General features: G+C 34.5%; 1 long non-coding RNA gene across 24 annotated transcripts; it reads right to left on the bottom strand.

The window, feature by feature from the left end:
* Positions 1 to 1,295: 1,295 nt before the first annotated feature.
* On the bottom strand, positions 1,296 to 7,760 carry LOC130738897 (uncharacterized). Of its 24 annotated transcripts, none has more exons than XR_009019672.1 (9): positions 7,296 to 7,760; positions 6,660 to 7,197; positions 5,779 to 6,201; positions 5,618 to 5,662; positions 4,939 to 5,165; positions 4,729 to 4,831; positions 4,085 to 4,650; positions 3,110 to 3,222; positions 1,296 to 2,983 (listed from the first exon to the last, which is right to left on the bottom strand). It is a non-coding gene; the product is annotated as an uncharacterized LOC130738897 (long non-coding RNA). The 24 variants fall into 24 exon arrangements; XR_009019678.1 differs by having other exon boundaries at positions 6,089 to 6,201; XR_009019663.1 differs by having other exon boundaries at positions 4,939 to 6,008; positions 6,089 to 6,204.
* Between the last annotated feature and the right edge of the window lie 14,138 nt (positions 7,761 to 21,898).

Below are 21,898 nucleotides of genomic sequence, written 5' to 3'. Positions count from 1 at the left end.
TCACCTCTCATAAATATATATAATTTACTCCTAAAATTATTAAAAACTAAGTAAATCGTAGTTAAATTTTATGAAAATATATTTTTAAATTAGTTTAAACATTAAATTATTTTCATGTAAAAATTTTCCCCTCATGAAAACATTTTACTGCGCAAATTAAACACAAATAATTGTAACTATTTATATTATTGTTTTCTAATATGTTGTACGACATATTTTCGTCATTATTAAAAATATGAGTTAATGGTCGAATTAGTCTCTCAGTTTGTAAGAGTTTGATTTCAGTCATTCCGAGGAAAAGTAACGTTTAGTGGGGTTAAAAATCTCCAGTAATTATAAAAATAATCGTCACTATACGTCATTTTTTCCTCATAAGAACTAAAATCAAACTCACTTAAAAACTCATAGACTAATTTGGCCATTAACCCTAAAAATATTTATGAAAAATGTACTCAATTTATATGAGAATTTATCTTTGTATTGTTTTTAACATGAAAATATTTTCATGTAAAATGTTATTCCCGTGATAGCTTTTCACCTTGTAATTTGTTCAAAAATGAGAATAGCCTATGTTGTTATATAGTACACTTTTAGCACGAAATTGTATTGTAAAGTTGTACAATTTAATTTATATTATTTTTAACATACAATTTACATGTAAAATGTTTTTCTATGTGAAAGCTTATATATAGACTATACATGTGATAATGTTTACTAATCTCTGTAGGACTTATTTTCGTCATTAAACTATTTTCATCATTTATTAATGTGTAATATAAAAATAAATAATTATAACTATATATATGTGTGTGTTGATGGTTACTTATTTCAAAAATAAACTTGAAATAATGTTTTCATTGTTCAATTTAATTGGTTTTTTCTCTTCTCCCACTTTTTTTTTTTTTTAGAATAGTTCCTACAATATATTAAACGGGGGGCATAGAAGCCAAAATGTATGCGGTTACAAAAGTATCAACCTCAGGTGGGACATTGTGCAGCCTATAATTATGGTTAATACTCCATAAAACGTACTCCAATTCCAATTTCCTAGTTGATCTTTTCAAATCATCTGAAAAATACTAAAAAACAGTTGAAAAATGATATTCCCCAATAGAATAGCAGAGTACATTGACTGCGCTTAGCCTAGTAGAAACATACTTTTTAGACTAAGTATGAGATCATTTTACTATAATGGAATCAAATTCAGCCAAAGCTGATGAAGTATGAGATTTCTATAAAAGAAAGGACAATTAAAAAAGAATGTCATGTGAAACAGTTCTACTGATTCATAGGCGGAGATCCTCAATCTATCAATTTATATTGCATACGCAACCAAAAGAACAAAGCATTAAACATGGGTATATATAGTCTTGGTTTTTTTCAAAAGCTGGAAAGGGCCTGCACTTAGCCTTGCAAAGCTACACAGATCGAAAGGAAAGTGAAAGAAAAGACATATCCACAAGATCTTTATTCAACAATATATTTACATTTTGCTTCACTGATTCTGCATAGGGTATGTCACTCCCTTATGCGTAAGCAAGTTGCTGCTCTATAATAAACATAAAGGTATCTAAAATTGGCAGGAAGGATTCTCTTCTCTCTGAACTCTGCCTCTGACCAAGGTGTTTCTTCATCTCTGATTTTTTTAGCACACTCGACAACAATAACGCTGCCTCTGACCAAGGTGTTTCTTCATCTCTGAATTTTTTGGCATACTCAACAATAATATTAGGCTTAGCCAATGAATGCGCTCACTATTGACCTCAGACAGCTATCATGAATTGCAATTACTTATGGCACGAATATGCATTCGTAATCCAAGAATTCTAAAAGAACTTGGAAAAATTAATAAATTAAATCGAAGTGATCATAGCTATAAAGTAACTATCTCAAAACAATAACTATTGTTTATAATTGTTAGTGAGGTTAAGCCAGAAGGAAGGAGATGGAGAAGAGGCCAAGCTTAGTTGTAGGTAGAAGTTAGTTAATAGAATCAAGCATGATTACATTTGAAAGAGAAAAGGCAGCTGCAAGAAACTATAAAATCATAAAGAAACCATTTTTTTCATGTTCCAAAATAATAAAAGAGAAGGACGGGACAATCTCCAATATGATTGCCGCCAGTTCAGCAAATTAAATTAGCAGAGTGCAAATATAAAGGAAAAGAAAGCAAGGAAGACTACCAAACTTCCAACTATGAATCAAAACCCACTAATCCAATTGAAATGGATCCTGAATTTGCTGATTGATTTTGGTAAAATATTTAAAGCAAGAGCGGCGTGAATATGAGAAAAAGAACCTGAAAGATGAACCTTCGACTGGGGTGACCAAAAATCTCCTCTTTGATCCACTACTCTTGTAGCTCCCTCAAATTTATTGACAAATAAGAAATGCGAAAAAGGTTTTAGGACCAAAAGATACGAACTTTAAACACAACGACAACAATACATGAGTTGAGAAGAAAAACACACGGAAAGGGAAGCACTTATCTCAAGAAAGGGTAGGATTCAGATCTGATGAGCTACAGGCTCAGAAATTTCTGACCTCTCTGTTTCATGTTCATTCAATCCCTGCACAATAAAAGTGGTTGGCTCAGTTCCAACCACTTCTATACCATATTCAATAATTAAGCTCCCGCATATTAACACCAACAAACATATTCAAATGTAATAATGATTACTATATATATTCAAAATTCAGCTTCAATCTATTTACATCAGCACCCACCATATTTTTGCTTCTTATGATTATACATGCAACGATAATGCTATAGATTGTCACCAAAAAAATAAAGGAAGCAATATGTGCTGAATTATCAACAGTAGAAGCCAAGAACCCAATCAGCACAAACTTTAAAGTAACACTAAGAAGCCATGACACAGAATCTACTACTTAAAAAATACCAATAATAAAGTAACCTAACTGAGCTGTATGTCAACCTGCGTACATCCTTTTAGTGCCCAGCAGCTTAAGAACAAATGACCTACCAACCAAGGAAGCAAAAAGTACATATAAATCTCAGGCATACATCTTATATACTTTAAGAAGTCTATCTATACATATACATTATAATATAACCTGTCAGCAACTGCATGTAAGTATCACGCACCATTATACAGGCAAGCAAAAAGGATTTATCAGTTCTGTCCCTGCATCATCCTCTATATCATTCTTACTTGTGAATCTGAGTGAATCTTGTGGGTCAAATAAGAGTCTTCAATCCTAGACAAAAAGAAGAGAAAAAATATTGATGAGCCAGACAAAAAGGTCATACTAATATCTAGCTTTAGATACAAATAATCAAAACAAATCAAGTAGGAAGAGATTAAAAAAGCAATGCAATGATAATTTAATTATAAAAAAAACTGGCCAATGGCCCTTCATAAACCAGCTTTGATAGCTATGTCCCTGAAAATATATATTTGCCAATAATTCTAAACAAAGTATCCTTTATAAAAGACTCAAACTTGTCATGGCTGGTGTCAATGTTTAGCCAAACAGTGTCATGAAGTGGGAACTTGCTGGCAGCAGCTACCTATGATGTCAATCAAGTAAGTAAATTGATGTGTAAAATTCATAACATGTTCTTAATAGCGTTGTATATAGTGTGTGAGATAAGGTATAATGAGAACTACCACAAAATGTACTCAATCTTCAATGATCCCCATTCAGGCAATCACCACTCCATCCTTCAAACCTTAGAAAGCCTCAAACTCTAATCAGCATATGACAAAATCAGGAAAAAATATACTGTGACCACGAGACATCGACGATTGCGTTCTCTTTGAGGACGACAGCAAATTTATTTTTCAAGAAGATTGAACCACTAATTAAACCATCAATTTCAGGGATCCTTAAGAATCCTTCAATAACCCTGGCATCATTTTCCTAAAATCAGTTCAAAAAAACAAATGATAATGAATCAAACTAATGCTACAGTTCAGAAAGAATCAAACTATTCAAGAGCAATGGAACAATCAATAATTCTTAATGCTACAAATCTGAGTGCGGAGATGACTGACTTCTTCAATATAAATAATGACTTTAAGCATAAGTTAGATTCAATTTAGGGTGTTGAGACTACCTTGAGGGAAGCCTGCCAGAGGCGCACGCGAGCAGAGCTTGGATTCAATATCTTGGGATAATGCAGAAGCAAGAATGAATATCAACGGCAGCAGCAGTTTGAACATAAAAATTTCTAAAGAGTGAGCGTGTAATTTTCGGTTAATAATCTCCCTCCCATTATCCGTGACCGGAGTGCAGGAATCTACAATAACACATCTAAGGATCTTGAGGATAAAGTTTCAGAGAAAAATGTCTTGCTAATAACAATATCAGCAGGATACATCCTATTATGAAATTTCACATTTTTCTTTTGCTCCCAAATTGCATATACAACTGTTAAAACTTGCTGCTATATCACAATGAGGCAGAATCAGTTGTAGAAAACCATAAAAATTATTACAATCTGCATTAGATACTCTAATGCACAAAGAAGATGCAAGTTTTCTCCAGTGAGTAATTGTTTCATGTATCTGTGGTCTTCAGTAAGGTAGCTCTGCCTTCAAACCTTACTGCTAATGTTTTCTCCAGTGAGAACTTCTTTCCAAAAATCTCAAGGCCTTAACTCTACTGCATTCATCTTCAACGCTAGTGAGATCAATGATAAGTAAGTGAGATCAACAGATTCAAGGAAGATTAAAGGAAAAGAATTGAGAGAAGATGAACCTGTGTATGGCTCTCTCTATGATCGTTCTGCCATCATATTTTGTGATGTTCAAGCTCTCCCATGCCATACCGTGAATGTTCTTCCCGTTCAGACACTGAGCTGCTTCAATAACCAACACAGCAAAGAAAACAAAAACAAAAAAACCACAGTTTAATGAGACCATAAACGACTCACAAAAAACTCATATATAAAAGAGAGAAGAGGCTTACTTTGGGATAGCTATGAACACAAGATGAGAATCAGGAGTGTGAAATGAAGAAGATGAGATATGAATACTTGGTTGTGATCTCTGTGTCATTCAGCTTTTTCCCTCATGTCTATAGTCCACGAAGAAGACAAGGCAATAAAGCCTATTTATATGCTATAATTGCTGATAGAAAGATTAATGGTGTATTTCCTTTAGTCTAGGAATGGTCAATTTGACCAACGCACAAATCTGAGGAAATGTAAAACCATCATATTTTGGATTATGCAAAGCCATTATTGCTATATTAATTGAATGATATAGCAAGAGACAATAATGGTTTGAGAGAGTAAATTGCCATTATTTCACATATAACACATAGGATACAGAAACGTAGGATACAAACTTTCAAACTTAATATAGAAAAAGGAGCAGGGAACATAAGAAAGGAGCTGAAGTCTAAAACCAAGTGACCAGTTATACTGTCATCAGAAGCTATACCCACTAATTCTAGATCTTCAACTTACCTTTCAATCCTGCCTATAGCAAAAGCCAACTAACCGTTTCATACCCAGTTATACTGGCAGACAGATTAATAATTTGCAAAGATGAAGAAAGTAAGAATAATAGGACTTAATAGGACTTTTGTTGTAAAGAATGAAGTTTGATTAAAATCAGCAAATTTTTGGGAAAGGAGCACTAACCACATGGCGGTTGTTGATTCAGACCAGATCAAGCACTTCAAATCACTGATTAATAGAAGAAAGATAGAGAGATTGGTTAAATCCTAATTCCCAGAAGCCCTAAACATCATGAAACAATAGAGCAGCAAAAGAAATACTATAGAAGAGATGAAACCAAAGACCATGAAATTCGTATCTAATAATGGAAGCTAGTATGAGGAATTCAATATGACTGGCGAATCCATCTGATATCAGCAAAACGGCGAACATCATAACATACGGAAATCAATATGACTCGCGAATCCATCAGTGATATCAGCAAAATGAAACCCGTAGCCTTTGATCTTCCAGAGAGGAGGGTGAATATGTATACTAAAATTGCAACTAATACACAATAGAAGTTTCTCCATACCTTAATGATAGTAAAAGATAAGTCAGTGAGATAAACAGATTCAAAGAAGATTAAAGGAAACGACTTGAGAGAAGCACAACCTGTGTATAGCTCTTCCTATGCTCAGCCTTCGATCATATTTTGTGATGTTCAAGCTCTCAGCCTCTCACATAGAATACCCTGAATGTTCTTCCCGTTCAGACACCTTAGTAAGCTGCTTCAATAATCAACACAACACAGAAAAAGAAAAAGGAAAACCTCAGTTCAATGAGAACATTCAAAATAAACATGTGAATATCAAGTGTGCAAGTGACAATGCAGAAGTATTAATATATATATAGGCGCTTAGAATTATGAATATGAACTGATTGATACTAATTGATACCGATAATTAACTTTGTTTTAACTTTTTATTTCAAATTGCAATTTCCCACCTTCATTCTGATTAAATTTGAAATTGAATAGACTATAAGGAGAAACGTAGGAATAGGAGGCGAATTTCAATTTCTACTCAAGAAAGGAAACAATTGAAAGGTATACAATCACTTAATCAATTAACGGGGGAAGTAATTTACGGTCAAGAACAAATTTGAATTCAAAAACACTAATTTCTAAGAGAGGAATTAATGGGAGAGAATATAATATCTTTGAGAGAATAATTTTAGAGGGTACCTGCGCATTATAAAGGAGAAATTAACGGAATTCCATTTTCAGCCTCCTACAGTTCCAAAATTAGGGAAGAAGATGGGCTTGGCCGCACAAAATTAGGGTTTGAAGTAGCTCCGAAGGACCATGGTGGCGGCTTAGTGTGGCCGTGAGTAGTGGCGACGGGATTGCATTTTATAGTCTCCAATTTGTTGTAAAATTAGGGAAGAACTCAAAATTATCAAAAGAACAAAATCCCAAACAATTTCACTAAACTTTTTTTGAACGTACAATTTCACTAATTTGAAGCTGTAACAACAATAGTAATTCGGATTATCAAGAGGAAGTAATTACCTCACTTTATAAAATATAAATTGATCATCACTCACTGTGCGTGTAGAGAGGACTCATACGTTGTCATCCATAATCGAAATCGGGGATTTGAAGGCTTCTAACGGAGTTACAGAAGCACAGTGAGAAGAAGCTCCGACGATGATTCTTCTCGGTGGGGGGGACCTTGCTATTGAGTCGGCGATCAAATCCCCAGTAGATATGTGATCAAAGTCTTCAAATCAAAATACCACCAATTATTGCTTGACTAATACCCATTTAGCAAAATCTATTGAATAGACAAAAGAGAATTGATTAACATGTGAAACCTACCTTCCAACTCCAGCAAACTTCGCACAACTCTATGCACCCAATGGAATAGAAAGATTGCTACGTTGCATATTATGGTAGGAGAGGCTGAGTCATCGCCCATCACTGTCGCACCGTGAAGAGTAGGGAGCCGCGAGTATTGATGATCTTCAACCAAATTGATTTTTCTAAATACATATGCAACCCAAATTGAAAAAGTAAAGAAAGTGATTGGGGAAACCAAATTGAGGGCTACGACTGAGATCAAACCCGTAGCCTTTGATCTTCCAGAGAGGAGGGCGAAAATGTCCTTCTTCGAGGAGAAAATTCCAGAGGTGGAGGAGGCAGAATGAGAAGAGGCCTATGGCAGTTAGTGGCGGTGGCCTGAGAGAAGGTTTATGGCGGAATGCATGGGACGACGTCGGTGAGGGAAGTCTGGAAGAGATGAATTGAGGGTTGAAACGGGAGAGAAGGAAAAGAGATGAGAGAGGGGAGTTTAAAACGTGTTTTGATATACATAAAGGCTATTAAAGAGAGATCAGTGCAGGATAAAGAGAAAGGTGTAGGATAAGAGGAATGAAGGACTGATTGCCATGTAGGATTTTTTTCTGAAATTAACCAATTAGGAGGTGACATGTATGCGATGACTGGACTGAGATCTTTTCCTGAATGTATATACTATGGATTAAGATTAGGAATTCATGTGACATAAATATTCTAGAAGAAAATCTTGTTTTAATATATAAGATAGATACATTGATTGTTAGCGAATAATTTTGTTCGTATTTTAAAAATAAACCAAATCTAACCTAATAACATTATTGAAATAAAATACTTTATTCACATTTTTTTCATCACACAGTCAATTTTATGATGTGTGGACAATGTGGTTGTTTAGTTTTAAAGTTTTCAAAATTTATTGATATTGTTGGAAATCATTAAACAATTAAGTTTTCAATATTATATATTATAATTATAGTCCCCGAAGAATAGCTCAAGTAGTAAGCGTTGGAGACATATGAGTTGAGAGGAGGAGGTCCAGGGATCAATCATTGAAGGGTGTAGTTTATCTTTGTGTTCTACTAAAAAAAACCATAATTATATTAATTCATTTCGAATTACATAAGATCAATTTATGGTAAAATTTGAGAAGTGATTACCAAGTTTAAAATAAAAATATAATTAATCCACGTTTATCAGTAATGATTTATCTTTCAAATTATACAAAGTTTCTTTTATTATTATTTTGGACTTCATAAGATTAATAGTAAAATTTAAGAAGTGATTACCCAAGTTTTAAAATAAAAAAAATTCTTTAAAAAAATTATATTTATTATTAAATGCACATTTATTAGTAAATATTTATCTTTTAAATTATACTAAACTAGTTTTTAACCCGTGCCTTGCACGGGGAATTTAATTTTGGATTTATTTTTTTTCATTTTTGTTAATCAATTAATATCGTTTTTTTATTTATTCTATATAGGTATTTGGTTTATTTTTTGTTTTTTACACATTTGTGGTGTAAGTTATTGTTTTTGCAAAGTAATGTGTTTAAGGGTCGAAAGCACATTTAAATTGACATATGCACGGAGATTTGCAAACATAAAACGATTTATTGAATATTTTAGTAACATGGTCAATATACGAAAAACAAAATGAAACACATTTTGAAAGTTACCACCGATGTCAATTTACCAAAAAAAACACATTGTCAACGTGGGTAAAGACATAAAAGTGAAAGTTTAGCACATAGGCTCATTATTTGTAAACAATCTTGAGGAATCTTTGAAAACTTGATCTTTTTGAACATTTTTGCATCGTTACTTTCAACAACTTCTGTTATGGATCCATCGTCTGAACGACGTTTAATAAGTGTGTTGGAGTCTTCAATTATAGGTGGAGGTGTCTTTTGTTTAACACTTTTAGTGATTGTCTGCAAAACAAACATATTTTGAAATAGTGATGACCAATGTCTAAAACAAACCTATTTGACAATAGTGATGACCAATACCTCAATCAGAGATTTTACATTTGAATCGGAAATATCAAAAATCATTATATAGATATAAATAATCATTATTTAGCAATAAGAGTTTAAAATTTTACCTTTGTTTTGAATTTTGAAATTATTTGTGGGTCCTTGCAAATTTTCAAGATGTTAAATGCCGATTTAAACCACCTTCTGCATCTATCCTTCCCTTCAACCTTGAAAAGAAATTCCTTGTGCACTAAAATCTTCCATGTTCCCGGTCTACATTGAATTTAAATTAAAATGAAAAAATTAATATATTATGAATTAAGTGAGCAATGAAAATGTACATTTTTTTGATATGACTATGTTTACCTTTTCCATTTTATCCAATATCTCGTTGCCTTTTTTGTTCATCAGATAACAACCTTCGCGATAAAAAACGGTAAACGTTGCAGATCCAGTATCATCGGCAACATTAAGCAACAATTTGTATCTGATGTAAACATTAATAATTAAATAAACTGAATATTTTACAAATTAATTTATTTATCGAATTTGTAGATTATCGTATGGTAGGAGTGGCATGCTTGTTACATTTTTCACAAAAATATTGTGCTCCGTCAGAGTATGCTGCTGAGTGACATTCACAGTTATGGTAATACCAATCATTTGTGCTCTAAATTTTCTTAATCGTGGCATATATAATTCATATTGTACGCTGTAAAAATGAATAAAATGCAAAAAAAAATTCGCAGTTACAACTGATTGTTAGATTAACAGTGATGATAACATATGTAAATGTAATACGTTTAAATGTAAATACTCAGTAACATGTTTTTTTAAATGGGAAATGATTGTACTTGATTTTGTTGTTATTTTTTTAGATAGTAATTTATTTATAGAAAAAGTAATTAAATTTGTATAGTGTAAACTTTATTTTTCTAAAAGGAGGGATTATAGTGTCTACTATTTTTATAATCTATATATATAAGTAAAGCACACTTGAACCATTACATTAAATGCATTAGTAAAGATTGCATGTTTTATAATGCATTAAGTAATAACAAATTATCTTTGTAATAAGTATATTAAATAATAAAATTAAAAACTGAAAAAAAAATTGTATTGTCAAAAGCTATTCAACTATCTACATTAAATATTCACAAAAATATCTATATGAAATAATAATATTTATAATTTTAAAAAAATAACTTGAGTTGACAAATATTAAGAATTAAAATTATTTAATTATTAATAATATTTATAATTAATTATTTTAGATAAAATAGATTTAAAATAATTATTGATAGTTAAAATTATCATAGAGTAATTTTTCTATTTAACTACATATATGATGATAAATAAATTAAATATATTAAAAATTAACTTAATTAAATTAGGAGATATATATTAAATATGTTATGCATGGCATGTTAGTTATAAAAAATAATAGAATAATTTAATTAAATTTATTTGTTAAAATAGTTTAATTTTAAAATTTTTGTTTAGTTATAATTTTGATTTAAAATATATTTTCTAATAATATTTAATATGAGTTTATAACCTCCTATGAGGTTTATCATTGTTGCTAGAGTAGTTTTTCTATTTAACTACATATATGATGATAAATAAATTAAATATATTAAAAACTAAGTTAATTAAATTAGGAGATATATATTAAATATGTTATGCATATCATGTTAGTTATAAAAAATAATAGAATAATTTAATTAAATTTATTTGTCAATATATTTTAATTTTAAATTTTTTGGTTAGTTATAATTTTCATTTAAAATGTGTTTTCTAATAATATTTAATATGAGTTTATAACCTCCTAATTTCTAATAATATTTAATATGAGTTTATAACCTCCTAATTTCTAATAATATTTAATATGAGTTTATAACCTCCTATGAGGTTTATCATTGTTGCTAGAGTAGTTTTTCTTTTTAACTACATATATGATGATAAATAAATTAAATATATTAAAAACTAAGTTAATTAAATTAGGAGATATATATTAAATATCTTATGCATGTCATGTCAGTTATAAAAAATAATAGAATAATTTAATTAAATTTATTTGTCAATATATTTTAATTTTAAATTTTTTGGTTAGTTATAATTTTCATTTAAAATGTGTTTTCTAATCATATTTAATATGAGTTTATAACCTCCTATGAGGTTTATCATTGTTGCACTCATCTAAAATAGACTAAAAATGTAGTATGCAATGAAGTATTTAGTAAAGTTCCTAAATGAAATCATATTTGATATAGCTACAATATTTCTTCATTGATAAAAAATAACAACCATTTTTAACCAACTTTCACTTTTGCACATTATTATGTTACACGAGCTTAAGAATCTTATTTAACTAAGTCCTTATAATTTATTTGTGTTAACCACATGTATCCTCTACTGAGGGAATAATGTTCTACTCAAGTGTAGTGAAAGTTGCAGGTCTATCATAAAGTGCATTCCTTAAGGACGGAATTTCAAGGATCCATAGAGTTAATTTTAACCATTGTAGTAGACATTCATTAGGTGTATTTTCAAATTGTCTTATGAGGTTTTATAATGTTTTACTTTCTATAAAACTATAAAAATTTATCGAATAAGATAAATTATTATCTTAATTCATAATTAAAATAAAAATATATATGCTCTTACAAGCTACATATTAACCAATTAAGTACTCATTATGCAATAAATATTATAAATTTTATGTGTCACTTAGAATATGTTTCGGCATAAAACTTTCATTAGTACACTTCCCATAAAGTTTCAACTAAAAACACTACTTTCATGGCCAAAACATGAAAGCAAGAGATAAATACCACTTTATAAAAGTCTTTTAACTTTTATAGATGATTTTACACAAACACGAACTTACTTATTCAGCTCTAATTATATATTTTCATCATTTACTTAATATTGAGAGTGCATTACTATTTAAACATATAATCACCAAATAAATTGAAAATAATTTTTATTAAAGAAACATAAAATATAAAATATGTGCTTTAATATACTAAAAAATTAATCCAAGACGGGTAGCTCAATTGGCAACACAGACTGAGTGTGTGTGAAGAGCTCTCGAGCTCAGTCCCCACACAATATACTCTGGGGAGTGATGAGGAGCCTTAATTGTAACTAAATCTCGAATTTGTCGGTGTATCAAATTAAAGGGGTGACCGGTACCAAATGTTTATACAAAAAAAAACCTAAAAAATTAGTGTACAATAATTTTTTTATTGAACTTCATTAATGTAATTACATTACATTTGTTTATCATATTCTTAATTATCTACTATTCAATAATTTTTCATTTTACATAAATTATTTTAACAAATAATAGACACATAACTTAAAAATAAATTCGTGCAACGCACGGGTTTAATTTCTAGTTCAATATAAAACACACTATTTAAGATCCATTAAATACGTTTATATAGTAACAAAAAAAAATATGTTTATATAAGAGTTTTTATATTTATTAAATGATAATTAAAATACTCGTTAAAAGACCTTTAAGTAGCTTTTTTTTATTTTAAACTAGTATTTTTGACCCGTGCGATGCACGGAGAATATTGATTTTTATTTAATTTGTGTGTTTTTATATTTTTACTTTATTTTCTAAAATATATTTTTGTATTAATTATATTAGAATTTTTGAAGTTTTTTGTAATAAATGTGTTTTTTTTTGTTTGGTCGTGACATTGTGATGAATTTAGTGTGTTTGCGGTGTCTTGTCTCCCTTGCGACGACACACCACACACTTTTAACTTGTCTTGTTTTACAACCCTTGTCGTTTTCGTGTTGCCTTGGTAATATAGTGGATTGTATTACCTATATGTAGAGTTTTATCTGTCATTTTTTATTTTACCTTGGCTGATGTTGGTAGTGCAGCTATCTTCATGTCTCTTTTCTACTCCATTCGGGAGGATCAAAATAAAATAATCTGTCACCGGCATGCCGCTTCATTGGGTTCTTTGTTGTGACGCGTTGCTGCATTGCAACCATCTTTGGTGACAACAAATACCTCATATGCGCCTAACCTCCCGGGAGCTTCCTCTAGCCCGGGCTCGACCTCCTCCATATATGGTGAAGGCCAATTTTGATGTTTCTGTTTCAGTATCTAGTTCAGCTGGTTTTAGCTTTTTGTTTTGAATTAATTTTTTTCCTTGAAAATTGTGATACAATATTTTCATGAAGGTTGAAACTTCCAATTGCTCTTGTCATCCCACAACAACAACTTTTCAACCTAAACATCAACTTCTCCTCCGAAAAGTTGGTTGGAACTATGCTTATTAGTAAATATTATAATATCTCTGAGTGTTCAGTCTACAACTTGAAAATAGTGCTTGTGAGTTCTTCGTCCTTTGATCTTATAGTTGCGATTAATGCTCTCCAAATGAAAATTGTCTTTGTTCCGCCATAACCATAGGAAACAAATTATACCCATTTATCATAATTAATTGCTGATATGATTGTGTCATAAACACTTTTATATTCCGTTATGTTGATATGAAGATGTACACGCTATGTTGTTAGATCTTGTCTATCATAACATAATTCATCCATAATAAGCTTATTTTGAGAAGTTGGTATTGAGGATCTATCAATTTTAGTCATTTTGGGGAAGCGACTAATGACCTATTGTTGCTTTGGAATATAGTGATTATTTTTTAAAATACAAATTTTTTATTTGCTCCTCAGTAGTAAGTTTTAAATCTTTTTTTGAGTGTGCATCGGAAGAGTTGTAAGTTTTAAATCTACAACAACATTATAAGTAGTAGTGTAAAAAACTATTGCATTATAATTAATTGAACTCTGACACAATATAACTAAAATTTATTTTGATGATTTTTTATTTGAAACATACCATTAGTAATATTAATTTCTTGAATGCTTGTAGAGGCTCCATTGCTTCAAGGATATGATTCTCTGGTAGAATTGTAAGTTATGACAAAAGGGTGAATTTTGAAAGATTGTAATTGATAATTAGTAATATGAAATTTAATATTGATATGAACTACACTTTTTTTTTCGAAAGAAGCGAATAATATATAAATAACAATAGAGTCATTACACCACGGCATCAAAAGCTAAACTAGAGAACAAACGGCACAAAACTGCCAGCAAAAGAAAGGAAAGTGCTAATAAGGCAAAGACTACTAGCTACTAAGAACTGAAATGAAATGAATACAGAATGTGAAGGTATGAAAAACGGTAGAAAGGGGGGGTTTGAATAACGTTTTCAGTATAAAACTTCCACCTTAAAGATTTTGACAAATCTTTCGAGAACTTAAGTGCTAAAGATAAGAGATAGAAAAGCACACAAGGATTTTATCCTGGTTCACTTGATAAATCACTCAAGCTACTCCAGTCCACCCGTTAAGGTGATTTCTTCCTTCTTAGAATGAAGGCAATCCACTAATCAGGTAAGAGTTACAACTGCACTTGAAACCTACAAGTGACTAACAATTACACTGACTTAGCTCACACTAAGATTCACTCTCTTAGTCTTCTCTAGGATCCGATCAACCTTGATCTCCTAAAGGAACTAAACAAACTGTTTATCAAAGAATTGTTTACAAGAGATTTGCTTCTTAAAAAGCTAATAGTAAACTCAATGAATTTCAGATGAAAGAAAACTTAGAAGATTTTGAATATGTCTTGCGCGTATGTGAATGCTTCTAGCCGTTTCTTTCAGTCTTCAGCCTCTTTATATACTCCAAGGATTAGGGTTGAGCGTTGCATGGAAAATGCTACCGTTGGAGGGCAGTTCTGGAAAATCCAGCTTCTGCTGTGTCTGAGACTGTTAGGTAGGTCGTCAGGAAGGTACAGTTGCTTTTGTACTTGGATAGCGACTTGACCTTTAAACCTAGGAGACTTCTGATCAGGGGAATGCTTCATATTGGAACTTGTGAAGCCGGTTGATCAGAGTCAGAGGGAAAGCCCAGATCCTCTGACCATTGTTTCTTCTGATTCTGAACTCAGAGGGAAGAACATGGTCTTCAGAGTATCTTGCTTCTGGACATCAGAACTTCACTAATCAGCTTCTGGATCTTCAGAGTCTTCTACACCATCAGAACATCTGAGCCTTCAGTGTTTCTTGGTTATCAGACTTTCTGGATCTTCAGAGCTTCTAGTGACTGAGTCCTCATCAGAGTTTGTATAACTTCAGAACTTCTGAAGCTTTTCCACTGTTCATTCTGAACATGGTGAATGCGAAAGCGTTGCTTGGGTTGCTCTTTATACACAGTGCTTCTGATTTGTGTGAGATTGAGTTGAGGTCAGAGCCTGCAAATAGCACACTCAGAAAAACACGTTAGAGTACCACAATTGTTCATATCAAAAGGTTAACTTGTAATCATCAAAACATAGAGTTGTACTACTAGATCAAAACTTGATCTTACAATCTCCCCCTTTTTGATGATGACAAAACTAAGATTTTTGATGAACAATTCTTAAACATTAAACTGAATTCACTCAGAGTTTAGAGATATAGAATAATACTTATCCTGATGTGAATAGTTTATCTTGCTCATTCTGAATTCAAGTCACTGCTTGATTCTGAGCTTAGCTCCCCCTGAATCTAATACTTGATGAAAACGTTAGTAAAGTCTAGATTCTGAGCTAAATGATATAAGAGTTCAGAGTGAAAAACTTATGACATAGATGAAAATCGAGTAATCAGAGCGCATAAGTAATCAGAGTCACGGACAAGGTATCAGAGTCTTGGGTATCAGAGTCAACTTAGAATCACTTCAGAAGAAGTGAAATGTATTCCTTGTATTTGCCCAGTGACACATCTATGGTCATGAAGGTGGAACTCTTAAATTCTCCAAAAGAAAAATAAATCACACTAACACATCTTACACATCAAAAACTGGGTTTACTCCCCCTTTTTGTCATAAGCAAAAAGCTTGGGGTGTGAAAAACTTAGCTTGAAGTACAAGGTACTCCCCCTTAGAGAAGGTCTAAGTTTAAAGAAAATGAAAACGATGCAAGAATCAGAGTTAGGCGAAATAAATAGAAGAGTTAATGCATGAGAAGAACGTTTACTACCGGTCAAGGGAGTAAAGAGAAGGGTCAGTTACCAAGAACTTAACCTCGAGAAACTGTAGGAGCATTAACTTTCAGAGAGAAAGTGAAGCCTATATAAAGCGTTGGAGAGAAAGGTAAGCTTCACACCTCGAACAATTTTCAGGAAGAAAAAAATGGCATCATACATCGTAGCACTAGAAGAGCTGAGGAAGAAGACCTTCGAGGAGGACTTGTTCCTTAACATCAGGCATCCAGAGGGTACAACGACCATCTCGGAGCTAACACGGACATTGCTGGAAGAGGACCTGCGTCCAGAGTTGGAGAGAGACCTGAGGGAATTTCTTGCCTTCGTGGAGGAGGTGCAAGAACTCAGCCGGCTTGAACTCAAGCTGCTGGAAGAAAAAGAGAGTTTGGAAGAGAAGCTCAAGACCGCAGAAGAGATTCTGGAGAGGGATGAGCTAAAGGACAGGCTCAGCAACATCCAGCATGTACTGGAGCGTCTGGAGAAGGATAGGTCAGAGCAGCGCCAGGAGTGCAGAAGAATGAGGAGGGATCCTCCATTCTAGACTTTAGGGAAAGAATGTATGATGTAAACATAAAGATATTATGAATAAAAAGAGTTTTGCAAACATATGTGACACAAATATATATAGATATGCATAGATAATCACAAACGAATAAAGTAGAATAAATAAATAAAAAGAAACAGAGTTTAACAAAAATAAAACAACGTTAAAGAAAAAGAAAAACGAAGAGATCCTAAAACTAAGGTTTATCAGTTCGTCGCAGAAGTTCCATCATCATGTGCTTCATCTCAATTAGCATGGATTCATGAATGTCAAGACGCTGTTCCATGATGTCGAGTCTGGATGAGCTTGATTGAGTAGAACCGGAAGGAACATTCTGAGCAGCTTGAGGATCTGGAATGGAAGCAGAAGCATCAGGAGTAAACACTACTGGTGCAAGTGCTTGGCATCTAAGAGCTTCAGCCTCAGCTTCAAGTCGTTCTGCCTCTAGTCTGGCTTGTTCAGCTTGAGCTGCTGCTTGACGTGCAGCTTCTTCTGCTTGAGCTTTCTTTCTCTTGGCTTCTTCAATAGCTTCAAGAAGCTTATTTCTCTGTTCTTGTTCATGAAGAGCCACCCTTCGAGCAAACCTTTGCTTTGCAGCCTCAATGCTCTGACTTCCCTCTGCATGCAGGAGCTGCATCATAATTGGAACTTGAGCCACTAGCCAAGTGCCCAGATTGTTCCACTCATCAGCCACATGTTCAGCATTCTCACTGAGGTCAGTCTGACCGTGCACATTGCGGAGCCTCAAAGAGGCTTCATGATAGAAAATATTGATGCACTCAGAGAGAGATGTGGGTTGGAGGTGAGTATAAGGAATTATGGAGAGGTTGGTTTCAGGAGAGGCTGGGTGATTGCTGCTATGAGCTTCAGAGGCACCTTGTGGAGAACCAATGTTAATCATTTGAGCATTGGGTTCAGAGGTTCCAAGGTGAGGGTCTGAAGTTTCAACCAGAGGATGGGGTGATCTAACCGAGGATTGGTTGGATACAGATTGTTCTGGTTCAGGTTCTGGTTGAATAGGCTCTTGTTGGTCAGGGACATGGTGAGCTTGTTGAGCCAAAGGGTCTGCCTCTTGTAAAGGATTGGCCAAGATAGGTTCATCTGGGTCTACTAGACGTTCAGGTCTAGGGCCAGGATATCTCCTAGGGCTTGGACAAGTGAGGTAATACTCTTCTAAGGTAGACACCTTTTCTTTTCTGACCTCCATGAATTTTTTAATGGATTCAGAGTTATTGGAGGGAGAAGAATCAGCAACATTGGTTGGGAAGGATACAGGTGTATAGGCTGTGGAAGAGTCTGTATCAGTAGTTCTGGGAGCCAGACGTTCTGATGCTCTTGGGACAGAGTGATCAGAGGTTCTGGGTCCAGGTTGTGTGTGGGTAGGCTCTGGTTGTTCAAGTGGGTTGTATGGAATGGTGATGGGAGAGGTAGGTTCTTCTGACCTAGAGGGTTGGTTCTGAAGCAAATTCCAGAGAGGTGCTTAAGTAGGAGAAGGTTGAAAAAATGAAGACCTTGGGGAATGTGGTGGAGAGGTGGTTTGTGCAGCTGGTTGGGATTCAGGAATAGGAGTGAGGGGATTTGAGGAGTGTTTGAGCATGGCAGAAATGGGGAGTGCATCAAATAAATTCAAATCATCATCAGAAGCAAGTGCAGACTTACTTGAATGTGCTGATGATCTAGTCACTCTGGCAGGAGGTTCAGTCCTTCTGATCACTTCAGCAGCTGGTTCCACCCGAGTAGGCTTCACCACGATTCTGACCTGCTTCTTCTTCTTCTTAGGAGGACCATCCTCATTATCACTATCATCACCATCATCAGGCTTGCTGGTTTCATCTTGCTTCCTCTTGGATTGACCAGCCTTCTTCTTTTTGATCAGAGGAACATCTGATTCCTCAGAAGATTCTTCTAGGACCATCTTCCTCTGAACTTTCTTCTTGGGAGGAGAAGGAAACTCTGGAGCTGGCGGCAGTCTGCTGAAGAAATCATCGAGATCAATTTCGAATCCTTGAGCCCTTAGGTCTTCAACATAGCACCTAATAGCGTCAGGATTGTCTGCCTGAGTCCACAGAGGGTAGTCATTCAGAGGCATCCTTCTGCTTCTGATCTCAGAAGATGTGTCTTCATGGGCAGGAGCAATCTTCTTCTTGATTAGGCCCATCTTCTTTAGAGAGTTTTCCGTGAAGACATCACTGACAATGGTGCTCAGATCCTCTGTGCATCCAGCATTTATCAGATCTTGAACGAGGCCACTCTCAATGAAGAGATCAGACAAAAGTCTCCCGAAGGGAATATACTTGATCGCTGACTTGATGGAGGCAGTGGTACGAGACTTCCGAATGCATTCCTTCAAGTAGGAGAACAGGAAGTAGGGAAGGCAGATCTTCTTCTGGTCTTGGATGAAGAACAACATCACCTTCTGGTTGAAGTTGATGTAGTCAGGAGAACTGCCCTTTGGTCTCTGGTTTATGCAGTGGAGCAGGATTTTGTGCCAGATCCTGAGCTTGGGATGAAGGTCCATCACCTTGTAATTCGTCTTGCCCGGTTTGTAAGTGGTGTACAGGGCCTGGTTGATTGTATCCTTGGTGCTGGGTTTCAGCTTCGATTCCGTGAGTTGGAAACGATACCCAAAAGCAGTGTCTGCACCCAGCAAGTTCACGAATGACTTCTCAGTGATGATGATCTTTCTTCCAAGAATGTGAGATACCACCTGAGTATCATCGCAGTCGGCGTGCTTCCAGAATTCCTTTACCAGTTTCTCATACACCGGTCCTCGAAGTCTGTTGAAGTAATTTCCCCAACCTTGAACTTGGACTTCAGGACGAAGATCATACCCATTTGTAGCCAGGTTGTCGAGGTCGAATCTCCATTCTGCCAGGACTTGAAGTTCCTCAGGAGCAAATACGCAGTGAACGGCACAGCCCCGTTCTGCAATTGGAAGAATCTGCTCTTGAGCTTGACCTTGATCTGGTGTCGGATTCTCAGGGCCCCTTTGACCCGTTGCTAGACCAACTACCATGTGAGGGAACTGGGTTGCATCTGCAGTAGTTCTTCTGGTTTGACTCACCATTTTTGAAGCGGTTGAAGGTTTAAGGTAGAAGATGAAGGTTGAAAGATGAAGAGAGATCGAGAGAGAAATCGAGAATAAGCGGTTTTGAAAAGCAGAGAGAGAGAGTAAAAACCGGAAGTGAAAGAGATCGTGTGTGTATAGTGGGTTTTAACAAATAACCGTTGTTGATTCAAAAAGCACTTTAAGATCAACGGTTGAAAATTAAAGATAGATAGTAACAGTAAATACACAAATCACACACAGGAGAGAAGCACATCTACACGCAATCATAACAGACTGTCACACGGGCACAAGGAACTATGCATCAGAAATACTGACACACGTGTTGTTGTCTCAGCTTCAGAGTCAGTACCAGTGGGTACACACACTCTGATTGAGTTACCTTCTGGACTAGACATCTTCTGATCAAGAAGTATCATAGTCAGAGGTTCTGATCCATCTTCACTCTGGACAAAAGTCCATGTTCAGATTTTTCAGAATAAAATTAAATCTATCCTCTGCTAAGGGCTTTGTAAAGATATCTGCCCATTGATGGTCAGTATCAACAAACTTCAGAAGAAGTACGCCCTTCTGTACATAATCTCTAATAAAGTGATACTTTACCTCAATGTGCTTTGCCCTTGAATGCAGGATAGGATTCTTACTCAATGAGATTGCAGCAGTGTTATCTCAATAGATTGGGATATTGCTCTCAAGGATCTGATAATCCTCCAGCTGATGTTTCATCCAGAGCATCTGAGTGCTGCATATTGCTGCTGAGATATATTCTGCCTCTGCAGTTGATAGTGCAATGGTTGATTGCCTCTTGCTTGCCCATGAGACTAGATTGCTTCCCAGAAATTGACAATTTCCAGAAGTACTTTTTCTCTCTGTTCTATCTCCAGCATAATCAGCATCACAGTAACCTGAAAGCTTATACTCTGATGTTTTCTTATACATCAAGCCAAGGTTAGTGGTGCCTTTTAAATACCTTAGGATCCTCTTAACAGCAGTTAAGTGGGTTTCCCTTGGATCTGATTGGAATCGTGCACATAAGTGAACATTAAATAATATGTCTGGCCTAGATGCAGTTAAGTATAGAAGTGAACCTATCATGCCACGATAGAGCTTCTGACATACTTTACCACTTTTATCTTCTTTCTCCAGAATGCATGTAGGATGCATTGGAGTCTTGGCCACTGTGGATTCCAGCATATTGAACTTCTTCAGAAGTTCTTTAGTGTACTTGCTCTGATTGATATATGTTCCTTCTGGTGTTTGATCAACTTGTATTCCCAGAAAGTACTTTAATTCTCCCATCATACTCATCTCAAATTCAGCCTGCATCATCTCAGAAAATTCTTTGCATAGAGATTGATTAGCAGAACCAAATATAATATCATCAACATAAATTTGCACAATTAAGATATCATCTTTATAAGTCTTGCAAAAAAGAGTTGTATCTACTTTACCCCTTACAAACTCATTCTCCAGAAGGAATGAGCTAAGTCTCTCATACCATGCTCTGGGAGCTTGCTTCAGACTGTAGAGTGATTTCTTCAATTTGAACACATGGTCTGGTTTCTTCTCATCTTCAAAACCTGGGGGTTGATGAACATAGACTTCCTCTGAAATATAACCATTTAGGAAGGCACTCTTCACGTCCATCTGATGTAGAACTATGTTGTGATTTACTGAAAAAGAAATCAACAGTCTGATTGCCTCCAGTCTTGCTACCGGAGCAAATGTTTCAGTGTAGTCTATTCCTTCCTGCTGGCTGTAGCCTTGAGCAACTAGCCTTGCCTTGTTTCTGACTACATCTCCTTTCTCATTCAGCTTGTTTCTGAATACCCATTTCGTTCCAATAACATGGACACTCTCAGGCTTCTTCACTAAGCTCCAAACATCGTTCTTGGAGAATTGATTCAATTCTTCTTCCATGGCCAGAATCCAATCCTTGTCCTGAAGAGCTTCATCTATG

Source organism: Lotus japonicus, chromosome 2, assembly GCF_012489685.1.
Source record: "Lotus japonicus ecotype B-129 chromosome 2, LjGifu_v1.2".
In the NCBI taxonomy this organism is placed as follows: domain Eukaryota; kingdom Viridiplantae; phylum Streptophyta; class Magnoliopsida; order Fabales; family Fabaceae; genus Lotus; species Lotus japonicus.
This window is presented reverse-complemented; position numbering and strand designations above follow the sequence as displayed.